Here is a 15,682-nt window from a genome sequence, read left to right as displayed (position 1 = left end):
TTATCTTAAAACTTTAAATGTAAGTAACTCTCTCAATTTAAATTATTTTTTCACAAAAAATATATCAAATTAAAGGTAATTTATAAGGATTCTAACGAGATCTCAATTGCATATATTCCGACGACATTTGAATGATGAAATTTAATGATTTTTATTTCAGTTTTTGTACATGGTGATAATCAATTTTTTTTATCAACAAATACATCAAAAAATATCAATATAATGCATATTAAATCTTAATATAATGCTTGCGAAATCTCAATATAATGCATGTGAAATCTCAATAAAATTGTGTTGATATTTTCGTGTACTTGTGTTGAAATATTCGTGTCATTGTGTTGATAATATAACAGAATTGTGGAACCGAACCGAATCGAAAAATCGAAAAACCGAACCAAATTTTAAAATTTCAGTTTGGTTCGGTTCGGATATTTAGTTTCTGATTTTTTTGCTTACCCCTAGCGTTGACTGATGCAACTTCGTTGATTACGTGACTTGGCTTTTTGAGTTATTGATGACTTGTGATTTTAATTATTGTTCGGATATTTGGAATTATTGACAAGGCACGAGAACTTGTTTTACGAGTTGAAATCGCGAAGGGGAAATCACAGTGTAATTTTAATAATATCCGTTCCTTGATGAATATTTATTGGACTCAATTCCGTGTTGGATCCAATAAATTAAATAAATAATACAAGTTTCAATCTCGTGGAAAATAAATTGTGGGCTACACAATTTATATAAATTACAAAAGGGTCTTGAGCCCAAACTTACTTTAATTTAAATCATATCCCTAGCCCAATCCCAATTCTTTCTCGAGCCCAAAGAATCCCTCCCAGCTAATTTACGCAAGAATCAATTTCTCCTCCTCTCTTTCAACGCGTTACTCCATAATCTGCAGAATCCCATTCCAAAACATAATTCAGTCAAATGCAGCAATTAAACCCACTTTTAATTTAGCAATCACAAAAAAATATATATATTTAACAATCAAATACTATCTTCTTTTTAAAATAGTAACTATTTCCATTTTAGGTCATTTCTTAAAAATAAAAATTTTGAAATCTTTTTATTTTTGAACATTTCAAAATCTCTTAACTCTACTTTTTATCTTCCTCTTTCTTACTTTATGCATTTTTATTTTTTTCTTAAAACTCGTGTTGTTTCGAATATTTTTATTTTTAGAATATGGAGCCTCCCTCCCACCTCACGCTTCTTCATTGCAATCCAAATTTTCAACCACAATCAATTGAAATCAATCACCAAAAAAATTACTTTCAATACACGGTTATATCATTCCTCTACCCTAATTTCCCACCGCTGCTCACTCACCCAACACCCGTTCTTTCACAATCTCAAAAACTCCAACAGAGAAGAAAGAGTGCAGCGAAGAAGACTACTACCCAACGCCTTCAACTGAATTCCGAAACTTGAAGGGGAGAAAAGAGCAGGAACAACAACTCGTTCATCCACAAATCTGCTTCACGTACAAACGAAATCAAAAGCGGATCGAGAGATTGAGTTTTTCACAACCATTTGACTAAATACAGTCGAGACTAAGGGAGTGAGGTATAAACTTTTTCCCAACATCTTCCTTCTCATAAGATAAACCAAATTCAGAAAGGAAGAAAACAGAAGCTACGATCCTTGTCTTAGCCAATTTGCTCACAATCTTTTATTCAAGGTATACACTTCTCCACCCAATCCCAATTTCATACACCACCGTATACCACAATCTGTAATCAATCTACTAATCGAAGCAAACTGAATTAAAGAATCGAACTTTAATTCACGAAATCAAATTAAGAACTTATCTACGGGGAGAAAATCGGGGCCCCGAGCGACGGCGGTGGGTGCGGGGTAACGAATCGGAGCCGGCAGCGGCATATTCGGAAACGGCGGCAGCTGCTGCCTGAACAGGTCGATTTGGCGCGGCTACGACGGCAAATGTATTCGGGGATCTTTTCGAGAGAGAGAGTGTGTGTGTTAGATGTTGGTGTTTAAATCAACTTCAATTTGGGTGTGTTCTTGGTTTAAGAATTTCAGTAGACAGAGAGGCTACACGACGGGATTTGAAATGGGAGCATTTGTTCTTCCTTTAGTTTTTTTTACTTTAATATTAATTGGGGTTATTTTGTTTAAATGGAATGGGAAAGAGTACACGTGTGTTCTTGAAGTGGGAGTTTTTCTTTTTCTTCTTTTATTATTTCACAATATTAATTGATGATTTTGATAAATTGAGTGGGGGTAAGCATGCACAAACCGAACTAGTCCGGCAGTTAATCGTTGGTTCATCAATCGGAACTGGAACCGGCACCAGCGTTTCGGCGGTTCAAGCCGGCCGGTTCAAGTTTGGGAATATGACAAACCGTAACCGGCGGTTCAACGGTCCCAACGAGCAGATTCCGACTAGGGCGTAGGGTTGCAGGTGAGGTTTGCAGAAAAACCGGTGGTTTCTGACGAAAACCACCGGTTTGAACCGCCGGTTTCCGACGGTTCCGGTGCTTTTTCATGTGGCAGAGCGTAGGTGGCAGTGTATAGGCCTGAAAACCGGTTAGAAACCGCCGGTTTCCGTTAGAAACCGTGGACTGAAGCGACGGTTTTGCTCTGAACCGCCGGTTCAGGCGGTAAACCGGCCGTATTTGAAATTTGAATTTTTTTTTCTTCCAATTTTACTCCTATAAATACCTCACTTCCCCCATCATTTTTACTCACCCCATTCTTGTGTTAACAAGGATTTCCTTCTCAATCTTCATTTCTCTATTCTCTCCTCATTCTTTCTAATTGCTCAAGTTGTTTACTAGTTACTACTATATTTGTTGTTGTGTTCGTAATTTACCATTTATTCAATACTCCATATTCCATCCATACTACTTTCATTTATCACTATGTCTTTTTCTCGTGGTGGACCGGGACGTGGTGATCGGGGCAAAGGAATTGCCCAAGATCAAAGTAGTCGTCCCTCAAAATCAAGGCGACCTAGTCGTCGAGAAGTTATGCAAGAGGTTTCCCGAGTGGAGGCTGAACGCATGCAAGTAAGTTCTAAAAAAATATTTTTACAATTCATAATTTCATAAGATTGAGTTTTTAAATTTTTTTTTGTGTTCCTACTTATAACTTCAACTTATATAATATTTATAGATAAAAGAAGATCATAGGATGGTCATGCTACTCGCTGAAATGCATCAAGGTGGGGGCGGGGGCGGTGGTTCCCAAAAACAAGATGACGAGTACGACGTGTCTATATCGTCGGACTCGGACAACAATGATGATAGATCTCATTCTCGTATTCCGTCTAGCATCGGCGGAAATGGAGAGATGTCTCCTCCCCCTCCACCTACTAACACTACAAAAGCTTTGAAATCTGATATTTTTTTAAGCACTACAAGAAGGTCCCGGTAGTGATTCCAAGTCCTCATGATCCGCACTCTCAATAAGAGACATCGGCGTTTCATACATATTTTAACTATTGTGATAAAATCTACAAATTTGCAAGTGGTGGGGGATATGGCACCCTCCGTCGTCATTTGGTGATAAAGCATCCGGTAGAATGTGACACTACCTTTACCCAAATCCAACTAAACTTCCAACCCGGTGGCTCAGGTTCGTCAGGTACTCCTCATTTTAAATATGATCAAAAAATTTTGCTGACGTTATGACTAGATGAGTTGCAATGAAACATTTTCCTTTTAATGTTTATGATGATAAAAAAATTTGAGGTTACTATGTAAAGTGGTTTAAACGTAACTATCAAAAGAGTAGGTCGAATGACCGTTCAACGATCTACCAATGTATAGAGAAAAAAGTTGAATTATCACGTTATTTACTTAACTTGGGCCACAAAGTGAACATTTGCTCAGATGTATGGATTGATTGTTTTAACCGGCATTCATACATAGTCATTACGGTTCACTTTGTGGACAATAGTTGGACTTTGAACAAGTGTTTAACTGGTTTTAGAGAATTTGAGACACCATACACTGCACCCGAAATTGCTTCTTTAAGTATTCAAGTTTTGAATGAGTTTCAACTATGCAATAAGATATTTTCTGTTGGTTTTGATAATGCAACTGCTAACACTGCAAGTATTAGTGATTTGATTGAGGCTCGTGCTCCGGTTATTGGAGATAAGTATTTTCACCAAAGATGCATATGTCATATTTTAAATTTATGTGTACAAGATGCGCTTGAATTATGACAAAAGCATGTTAGTTCTATTAGAACTGCAGTTAGATTAATCCATCAAAAGCCAGCTATTGACAAAGCTTGGAAGAAATATTGCCATCAAAAGAATGTAAGATATACGAATTTTACTATGGATGTGTCTCATAGATGGAATTCGACATATGATTGTTTGAATTCTACTTTGACGCATAAAGATTCTTTATGTGATTTTTTTAGAACCTATCACGTTCATGATTTATATCTTTCGCGTAGTTGTTGGGAACATAGCGTGGCTTTATTTAAATTGTTCAAATATTTCAAAAATGCAATTGTTTAATTATCGGGTGTTTATTATTGCACTGTTGTTCATGTTTTAGAGCATTGCATGTGCATATCACTTGGTTTTAAAACTGCAATAAAAAATGCTTACTCTTCACCTGAATTGATGTGTGTTTTATATTATATGATTGAGATATGACTTAAGTATTTCAGTGATATTCCAACTGTGTTTTGAATTGCAAAGGTCTTGGATCCAAAATAGAAATTAGCGGGTACCTCCAAGATTTTAGATTTTTATTATAACAATTTGAGTTCTATTGATCTTGGTCCACTTAAAGCATTGCAATCGGATACCAGTAACAAATTCGGAGTAGACCTCTCAGAAACATTTCAAATAAACCTCCTGAACCGGTCAATTATCCAACAAACCCTCGAGTTTAACTTGCATGCTCTCTACACCGAATATGAAACCAAGTATAAAAGTACCCACCAAGTCAAAAGACCTCCCCCTCCTCAACAACATAACTTTGGCTTCGCATTTCAAGCCGATTATGATGATACCGACGCGCAATCCCAATTAGCCGACCTATACAGCTACAGCATTGGCGGAAGGTCCTCAGGTATGGTAAGTAGTTAGATTTATATTTCGATTCACTCTTTTCCTTTGGTGATGAAGGTCCTACTCCTCCCGCCCAAATCGACGTCCTCGATTGGTGGGGAACACACGAGAAAGATTTTCTCATACTTGCGTCAATGGCCAAGGAGATTTTTTCTGTTCCGGCTTCCACTGTCGCCGTCGAGTCCGCTTTTAGTGTTGGCTCGCGTGTGTTGGATGAATCAAGAAGTAAGCTCTCCGCGAAAAATATGGAAGTCGTGATGTTACATGATGATTGGGCCAAAGCTGACGTCAGAGAACAAGAAAATGATTGGGATGATCGTCAAAAGGGATCACAAGAAGAATTCACCGGGGATGAATCGTAGGCCAACCGTCAACTGCCGGCCAAGCCAAATAGGTAAGTAAGGTAAGAGAACTACGTGGGCTTTGATTCCCTAATGCAAATGAGCATTGGGGATACGTAGGCACCTCAACTTAAATTTTAAATTTAAGATGAGCTCAAGTCCTTTTTCATTTATTTCTTTTTTTTCCCATTTGTTTCTACTTTAAAAATATGCAAATACAATTAAATAATTGTATTTGTATATACTCTAGTCGGTGAAATAGATTTCTCTATAAGGCTAAATCTGGGAAACATTTGACAATTCTACTATAATTGTTGATTGCTAGACAAAACTCAACATTTAAAGTTGAATTGCTAAAGGTGTCCTCAATTTACTTATGTAGAAAGATATCATTCGACGACTAAGAGTATATATACTTATAAAATTATTGTTCAGAACTTCTAAGACTTTTTTTTAATTTGTAATTAACTTCGTTGTTGACTAGTAGTCTCGTTGTATTTAAAATTTTGTTTAAGACTTCAAGACCTCAAGGTTTTTGTGATTTGTAATTGTTGTAATTTGTAATCTCAATAAAATTACAACTTTCATCGTGCTTTTTTTAAATTTTATTTACGCACATTTCATAGATAAACAAATAAAAAAAATTAACGAATCGCCGAACCGGCTCGGAACCGGCGGTTTTTTGAAACGGAACCGGAACCACCGGGACCCTTGGTGGGCCGGTTCCGATTCATGGGGATGATGAACCGTGAACTGCCGGTTCATGAACCGGAACCGGCAGTTTCGACCCATGTGCATGCCTAATGGGAAGAGTTCACGCGTATTGCGTTTTTATGATTTTGGTTTTGAATATTACGTTTCGAATTATTTCGTCTCACACATATAAAAATGGACCAAAATTAGTCTGTTTTGGACGGCACTGTGTAAACTAACAGTCAACGGCTATTTATCCAATTTTGACCGAATTAATCTGTGACGCCCCGGAATTTCATTCCTTTCTCTCGAGAAAAAAACAAATTTTATTAGCCTATTTAATTTAAGTTTAAAGGACGTGTGATCGCAAGATCTCCGTTGTAATCCCGACTTTTGAAATTATAAGTGCTTGATCTTGGAGAATAAGGAATAAGAAATTATTGATGCAAAGGGAAAGAGAATAAATTAGTACGATGCTGGTGAAGAGGATTTTTGCATATCTTTGGCGGATAGATTGAAAGAGACTACACAATGATGTTGCATATACAAGAAATATTAGATACCTACTTGGAGATTTCATACACTTGCATGGAAATGAAGATGGAATTACATTCTTATAGCCACTGGGACTACAAACCTACTTTTCCTGCAAACACTGCATACAAGGACTACATCAAAAGTATGACTTGCTATTACATGAAATTGGAAAGTTTAGCTACTATTCTAAGCCCAATACTCGGTGTTTTCCAAGAAAAGGCCACATTTTTTTTTGCCATGATCATCTTCCCTTCTTCCCTGGCTTCTGCAACCTACAAAGCTCCAAGAGCATCCCTATAGCTGCCAGAAAAAAATTATAAAAAAAGGGGTTAGAAATTCTCACATAAAAGGTAAGGAATGAAAGCTTCACAAAAATAGAAAAAGAGCAATCAACATGTCATCACTCTGCCAAGTCCAAAGAATGGACAAAGGACCAAGATATTCCAAATCTCCCAACAGGGGAGTGGAGACAAATAGCGAATAGAACATGAGCTCATAGTAAGCCCCAAATGAGAAAGATCCTGCAGGAACATATGCACATACACAGCCAAGAGATCAGCCAAATCCAAGGCTGAAAGGCAGCCATAAAAACAGCCCATAAGTTACACCAAAGGGGCATAGATAGCCTACTTAGAAAGCTCAAAAGAGAGCAAGCTGGCAGCCCCAAAATAGGAGGCTTTTCCCCCAAGTCTCAGTCACAAACAGCCAAGAGCTGAGACTATATAAACAGCCCTCCTCACTCCATTCTCCCCACACTTTAGGCACCGAGGTTTCGCATAGCATAAGGAGGGCAGCAAGGGGAAGGAGCAGGGAGTGAGGTCAGGCAAAGATCGACACAAGCGGTAGTCAAAACCGAGAGGTAACTTCACAACACACTCTCTTTGCATCATGTGTAGAACAACCACAGTGATAGCCAAGAACTTAGAAAATTCAATAGGAATCTCATCTCGTAGCAACAATAAGAATGACTCAGTGATCGAGAATCAAGCTGTTTACACGGCAATATAGGCTGCTAGAATTAAGCAGTACGATCCCCAAACTTTGAACACCCAAGTATTGAAAGCAATAATCAATCGAGAACTCTGAAATTAACGGAATAAAAGGGGAAGGGGGAAGGATGAGTTAGCATGAGAAGTAGGGACTGTCCGGCGACGAGCGAGTGCTGACGCAGCGGAGGCGGGGCGGTCAGCGGCTTCACTTGCAAGGCTGACGGCGTGAGCGCGGCGGTGACCCTGGAGCTTCCCGTGCAGCGCCGGGAACGACTTGCTCTCGAAAGAAAGGCGACGCCTCCGTTCCTTCCTCGAATCGACAGCCCCGCCGCGTGAGGAACCTGACGGAGAGCTCGATGCAGAGAGATCTCGACGAAGAAGGAGCTTGAAGGAGGGAGCTCGACCGAGGGATCTGGCGTGGGTTCCGGCAGCTCGGTACACTCCAGCTTGGGGGACGCCGACGTCGGAGAAGAGAGAGGCGTGAGGAAGAGAGGCGCCGCTGCTTCTCTATTCCTTTGTTTAGGAATTTCAAATGAGAAGGTGGATTTGGGGAAGATTTGAAATAAAGAAGGTGAATAAGGGAGAAAAATACGATGGATGAAAGGGAGTATAATTTGGGGGTCTGCCTCATTTTATTTTTGTGTTGGACTACTCCATTTTAATAAGGAATTGGGCCAATCTTAATCATTTCAATTGGGCCATAAGTGGCCGTTGGGACATGTCTCCCAAATTAGTTGTTTTTTTTGAGCTAGTTATCATGGAGTGTTGGACTTCAGCAATTAATTAGAGTAATGGACCGAATAATTGTAGTATGGAATACACTAAATACATGGTTATATGTTGAGACAAATGGGATTTTGGGCGAGAAATTAATTACGTTAAGTTACGAAGATGATTCTTGGACTAGAATTAAATTATCATGAAGATTGAGCAAGTGCTCGATTAAATCCCGAAGTAGGTATTAAAATTCCAAAGATGGAAAATGATGAAGATGGGAACACGGGAAGCCGACAGGTGTCGCCCCGCGACGCCATGGGCGGCCTTAAGAAAAATCGAAGAAAAAAATGATTTAAAAAGGGATTTTCCAAGAATCCATATTTTATTAAATAAGTACCCAAATACTTATTTTAGAGAAAATAGAATTTCTCCCAAGTGAGTAAAGTGAATAAATAAACTCTGCAGAGTAGTGAAGTTCGAGGTAGGATTAAGAAAAATCCTATAAAAGCCGAGACTAAGATGTAGGTGCTATCCTATAGGATGCATGCATTCTTTTTCAGAAAAATAGTCCAAGTACTAATTAGCGTGTTACGCTATTTATTTCTAAAGGAGAGTTTATTCAAGGGCAAGTGAGGCCAAATGAGGATTTTTAATCGGAGATAAGCATACCAGGTGGGCTTTCTTTTAATATCCAGCACTATAGTGTGGATATAAAGCAAATGTTTTAAAGTTATGAAATACATTTTGATCAAAAATAGATATGTGATCATTTCTTTTAAAGTTGTTGTCATGCCATAAAATGTTTGTTTTCAAGACCTGTCTGTGAGGGCTATATGCCGAAAGTTTGGCGATGCCAAAAATTTGATCAAGACCTTCACGGCACACTGGATTCTCAGACATGGTGGGTATATCAAGAACTTAGACTGATCAGTCGGACTTTTAAGATCACAAAAAAATTTAGTATGCTCGGGCCTTTTAAGAAAAATCCCGTGTGATACTGTTGATGGATGACAACTATATTTGTATGTTTTGTTTTCGGCACGTGTCCTCTGAGTACTCCTGTACTCAGCCCTGCATGTATTTATAAATGTGCAGGTTGAACGTCAAGAGGAAGGAATATTGATCGGAGTCGATGTTGTTAAATAGTCAAGTGGATCTCTCTACGATTTGTGTCTTCATACACGAAGTCGTTTAGTAAGGACCTATTCCGCTGTACTTTTGTCAAGTGAGAATTTCAAATTCTCACCTTCGAACTCTGATTTAGTTGATATGATGAATCATTCTATTTTGAGATCTTGTAATCAAATACTTGGCTTCTAATTTATGGTATCAATTGATTGGCCTTTCGGCAAGTCCCTTGAGTTCTTTCCTCGTTTCGTTAATTTCGCTTATTAGTCACGGATTTTCCCACTTTTACTATCATTAGCAAAGTGCGGTCGTGACAGAGTGATATTAGAGCCTCAGTTTCTTTCCTGCTCTGAGATCCACACCTTTCTTCAGTAAAGATCTAGACTTGTTCACTAGATCATTCCAAGTAATCGACTCGATCAATACTCCAAGACGTTCAACCAAACAAGTTGAAAGATGAAGAAGTGGGAAATTTTGAGATAACTAAAACAAAGTGCGACGAGAATATTTTACCTAGTCAAGGTAATAGAAAGAACCGAGAGGGAATAAGTACTCTCCCTAAAGAATGTAGTTCAAACTGGGACTACGAAGGATGAACCATAAATCATATTATTGCTTTCCCGAGCAATTATTTTTTGGATGATACGAGACAAGAGTTAAGCACGAAAGCGTGGTCCAATGCGACACGATTTTTCACAAAAAGAGCCAACGCCCAATGCGTAAGAGAACGAGAGGGGAAAATGTCGAGAAGAAAGACGAGGAACGGTGCTATAAGGGAATAGCACAAGATAGATCCTCACTGTGTCCAAGTCACTCATGTAGATCCAAAAGCAAGTGTTGATCCAATCACGTTTCACGAGACCTTATAGAAACGCTTGATCTGTGATATGAACTTAGTCTAATGACGTTAGATTACACAATAAAGTGGCTCTAGTTGATGACTTTCCTTACATGGATTTTCATGCATCAATTCGACCTGGATGAAATAGACGATTTTAATCAGCAGTACTTACTTGGATTCCCATAAATTTCTTTCTTTGAACATCCTTAATGGAAATACTCCCCGCTTATTTTGCACCCTTGATCGACCCGCATTTTGCAAATCAAGATGACAATACTTCCCTTTTCCTATGAGAGTTGTGACCCATTTCCAGTTCAAAGATCACGGTTAAATATTCAATTTCAGACAGTTTGAGCAACTTGCATTGCAAATCAATGTGCCACTTCTTATCTTGGGTACATCCGATTGCTATTCACTTTCAGTTGCATGAGCACGAGCTTTGCTCTTATATTTTTCAGATATGTCGATTGACAACAACTTTTCTTACTCATCATTCGTATGAGCAATATTTTGGACTTCGCAAGCCCAATCGCATTGTTATTCTAATGTTGTTTGTCAGAGAATGTGGTCATATTGCGTGCCGGAGGCGCCAGAGAATTGGAGGACAGCATTGGACCAGTTGCAGTTGAGGAGGGCAGAGTAGTTAGCGGCGGTGGGGAGAGGTTGTAGGTGTTGCCGAAGCTGTGGTTGAAGAGGGGGAAGCCGCAAGCGGGGTTAGGGAGTCGTAGGGGAGGGGATGGTTGACTTCGATTAGTTTTTGGGGTTGGAGGCCGAGCGGCAGGTCCTCGGAAATGGATGGTGCTGGAAGGGCGGAGGGGAGGCACTGGTGGGCGGGAGGAAGAGTAGGACAGAAAGAATGAGGTGAGATAAATGCATTTTTGTTTTATATTTTTGTTGTTGTGAAATTGAAAATTGATAAAAGTAGTTATTAATAATTATTATTTTTATAATTATTAAAAATTCTAATTTAAATGTTTAATTCGGTCAAAATCGACTAAACTGCCATTGACCGTTAGTTTTACACTGCCGTCCAAAATGGACCGATTCCAGCCCAGCCCATTTTCAAACGTGTGGGACGTAATAATTCAAAATGTAATGTTCTGGACCAAAATCGTAAAAATGTCATATGTTTAGGACCACATTTGACATTTACTCTTTTGTGAATTGGAGTATACTATTTCTTCTTTTGGGCTACTTAATTTAATTGGTTTGAGCCTTTTTAATATGATTTGTTGGGGTGTGAGCGGCCAAAATTAATCAAACTAACTAAGTTTCTAATTGGGAAAATTGGTAATTTTGATCGAGAAAATAATTGGAGACATGACGCATGCATTTTATTTATTTTTATTTGATAAGTTATGTTGATTTATGTGTATTGAAATGCTAAAGGTGATTCCTTGCAAGCAAGAAGTGATATTGAGGAAAATGAAATAATTAAGGATTAAGCACTTGAGGTGGACTTTCTTTTAAATAAGGACAATGTCCTAACTATTTTTTTATCAATTGGAATGAAATGCGAATATGTTTATCATGCCGTATTTTAGTTTTAACTTGCCTATCTGAAATCGCCTTGCCATTTAATATTTAAATCGAATTCAGGTCCTTGTAGGGACGCAAACTCTACTTGGATTAGTGTACACTATGGTAGACCGTGTGCTAGCGTACGGGTTGACCGGTCTAGTGACTTAGTTTGTGGCCACATTCCAAGTCATGTATGAGCAGATATGGTAGACGTCTATGGGAAATTGGTTGCGCAGCCGTGATTTTGAACGATGAAATATTTATGTGTCTCCGGTCTTTCTAAAGCTAAAACCTCGATGGTTACTTGACAATTGCATGATAAATATTACTTTTGATAACTGTGTTTTCAGCATAAGTCCACTGAGTAATTATAGTACTCAGCTCTGCATGTGTTTTCCCAATGTGCAGGTTGAGCGGCGACAAGCTAGGTGGTGTTGAGCTTAAAATGAAGTCTTGCTAGTTATTATTTGAATCCCGAGTGTCGTCGTGTCTTTATACATGACGTCACTCTTTCTCTTGAACGATTCCGCTGAATTATGGCTATTTTTCTCCATCATGTTTCGAAACTCTTTTACTCTTGAATTATTAATGATGATAAGTTGTTGTCATTGGATTTAATTGTTAAGACATTACTCTGATTTTCCCTATGTTATTTAAAAATTAAATATTTTGTCAAACTATTAATTGAAACCCTATAATATTTTCCTTTGTTAAAGTCTCATAGGTCGCGACCACGACATGAGCAACGGGCACAGCCCGTGGCTACTCCCGAAAGCAAAAGGAGGTTTAGAGCCATTTCGGCCACTTTTAGATTGCAAGTACTGGTTTTCGGCACGTTTAATAAGGTTGTGTGTCAATTATACCATGTGACTCACTTAAGAAACAAGGCTTATCACTACATTTACTCTACACTGCGTTAAAAATAAGATAATTAATCGAGCCCTCGAGAATATGATAATGTCATCTGCATAGGAGAGATATTTTTCGAAGTTCTTTAAAGTTTCTACCTCTTTGCCTCATCATTGGCCCTTGTACTTCCTGTTCTACCAGTCTAGGTATCTGTTGGTTATCCCCAGATGATGCAACCCACATTTATTAACCCTAGAAAGGGTGGTCGTGACATTTTTTCTCTACCTCTCTCTTACTTTATCAATTTTACATTAAAACTCGTGTCGATCGTAAAGTGCATATTCTTTGTGGATGGAGGGAGTATGTCATAGATTAGCATACTAATGCAGGGATGTATTCATAGGTTTGTGTTAAAATGACAACACCATTTAAGATGATACTTTACTACCAAGGACAACCGTTAGATTTAGGAGCAGATTCAACCTTAGCTTGTCACGTGGCATACTTGCTTGCTTATATATCGTAGATTGATTGATTATCTTTGAATTCATATCGCAGATTGATTGAAACCATATGCCGAGTTGGTTGCTTATGTATCGCAGAATGCTTGCTTATGTATCGCGGATTGCTTGCCTAGATTGTTATTTAACTATGGTGTCATCATAGTGCTCTTATTTCGTATCTCATATTGCTTGGAAATATATGCCGAATTGTTTACCTATGTATCACATATTGCTTGTATATGTATTGCAGATTGCATGTTACTTATTGTCACGTTGTCACTTTAAGAGTGGTGTCACCCTAACGCACCCCTGTATTCATATTCATATAGTAAATATTGTTCAAAAACAAAACACTTGTAGTTCATTAGATCTTGTGATCTAACGGTTAGATTAATGTCACGTGTCATCTAATAATATAGAATATTAGTTTAATAATGCAACTTAGCTAATAATACTCCTATTTTAGTAAAATACTCCCTCCGTCCCCAAAGAATATGCACTTTGGGGACGGCACGATTTTTAATGCAAAATTGGTAAGATAAGAAAGAGGTAGAGAGAAAAAGTAATTAAAGTATTATTAGTGGGGAATAGGTCTCACCTCAAAGGAAAGTGCATATTCTTGTGAGACGGACTAAAAAGGAAAGAGTGCATATTCTTGTGGGACAGATGGAGTAATATAGCATTTTTGTATAATAATGTAGCTTGGCTAATAATATACTCCCTTCGTCCTGCTTTGGGAGTCCCAGTTGATCAAAATCGTGCGTCTCGCTTTAGGAGTCCCGTTTAGGGTAAACTAATAAAAAACGCTTACAATTCAATTTAAAAGTGTTAAAAATGGGTCCTAATATATCCACTACATCATTTATTTACTACACACTTAAATACTTTCTTAAGACATGTGCTAAAAGTGGGTCCCAATATCCACTACAACATTTATTTATTACACATTCAAACACTTTCATAAAACATGTGTCCGACTCGATTGAGACTTCTAAAGCGGCACGGAGAGAGTAACATCTTAGTCCAATAATGTAGTTTATCACAACCATCAAATCTAATGATCCAATGAATGTAATTTGTTTGATGCTTACTAAGAAGGTGTGGGGACCCTAAGAGAGTCTCCAACAAGGAGAGGTAAATGAAAGAGGTATATTATCCATTTACCTTCTCATAAAGTGAAATATACCCTTCCAAAAAATAACATACTCCAAAGGAAAAAGGTATATAGAAAGGTAAATAATTTTTTTAAAAATAAATAATAGTATAAAATACATTAAAAAAATATTAAGTGTAATACCTTTTCAAATACCTTCCCCCTTGAAGAATGATTTTTCATGAAAAGAAGACAAATATGTTAGTTATGAGATTTTACCTCTCCATTGATGGAGAGATAAAGATACCTCTATAAAATGGGAAAAAATATAAAACATTCTCAAATATTTCTCCCCTTGAAGAATGATTTTTCATGGAAAAAAGGTAAATATGGTAGTTATATGAGTTTATCTCTTCATTTACCTCTCCACTTGGAGATGCTCTAATGCATTTAGCAAAGTTTTGAATTTTAAGAGTGGGGCTGCCGGAGACTTGCCTAAATTGAAAATTTGGATGTTTTTTTAATAATTTATTTTATTTTTCGATTTAAATTTTGTAAATTGAACTTTAAATTTGAAACTAAGTATCTTCCATTTTAAAAATAAGTAGACAACGAATCAACGATAATAATACTTGAGCATTTAATAAGACAACTAAACTATCATTATTTTAATGTATATATTTATTTAGATGGAGTATTATTTATGGCTTGCGGCTACCTAAATTTATTGTGAATTGGTATCCATTTTCTTTTAATAGTTTTCACAAAAACTCATGTATATATGCGGTAGCCAATACGAAGCATTGGAACGAATGTAGATTAATAAAAATTGGTTTTGTTCGTAAATTTGATATTAAGTAAATCCAAATAATACTCTCACAGTCACTGAAAATTTGCCACAATTTATTTTCTGCACTCATTTTAAAAAAATGATAATAAATAATTAAAGTGAAGATATGGTAAAATAAGAGAGAGAATAACGTAGATGAAAGTCTTCTCTACATTATTATCTCTCTTACTTTACCATCTCTCCACTTTAACTATTTATTATCATTTTTCCGAAACGAGTGGAGAAAATCAAATGTGACAAATTTTCAGGGACGAAGAGAGTATTATTTGGATTTACGTAATATCAAATTTACGAACATAACCTGTGAAAACATTTTTGATTTTATAAGAAGATATATTTGTATAAATTGAAGTCTGATTTATAAATAAAAAATACTCCATCGGCTTTATAAAAGATGTTACACTTTTCTTTTTAATTGATCTCATTAAAGATCATATTTTCATTTTTGGAACAATTTCTTTTGCTACATTAATATAAAAATTATATTTTTCTTTCCATTTAAAAAATAAAATAAAATCGTATAAATTTGGTGTCATTTTACAAGTTTGATATCTTTTG

The sequence above is a fragment of the Salvia splendens genome, chromosome 14 (genome assembly GCF_004379255.2).
Source record: "Salvia splendens isolate huo1 chromosome 14, SspV2, whole genome shotgun sequence".
In the NCBI taxonomy this organism is placed as follows: Eukaryota; Viridiplantae; Streptophyta; class Magnoliopsida; order Lamiales; family Lamiaceae; genus Salvia; species Salvia splendens.
Note: the sequence above shows the minus strand (reverse complement) of the source record.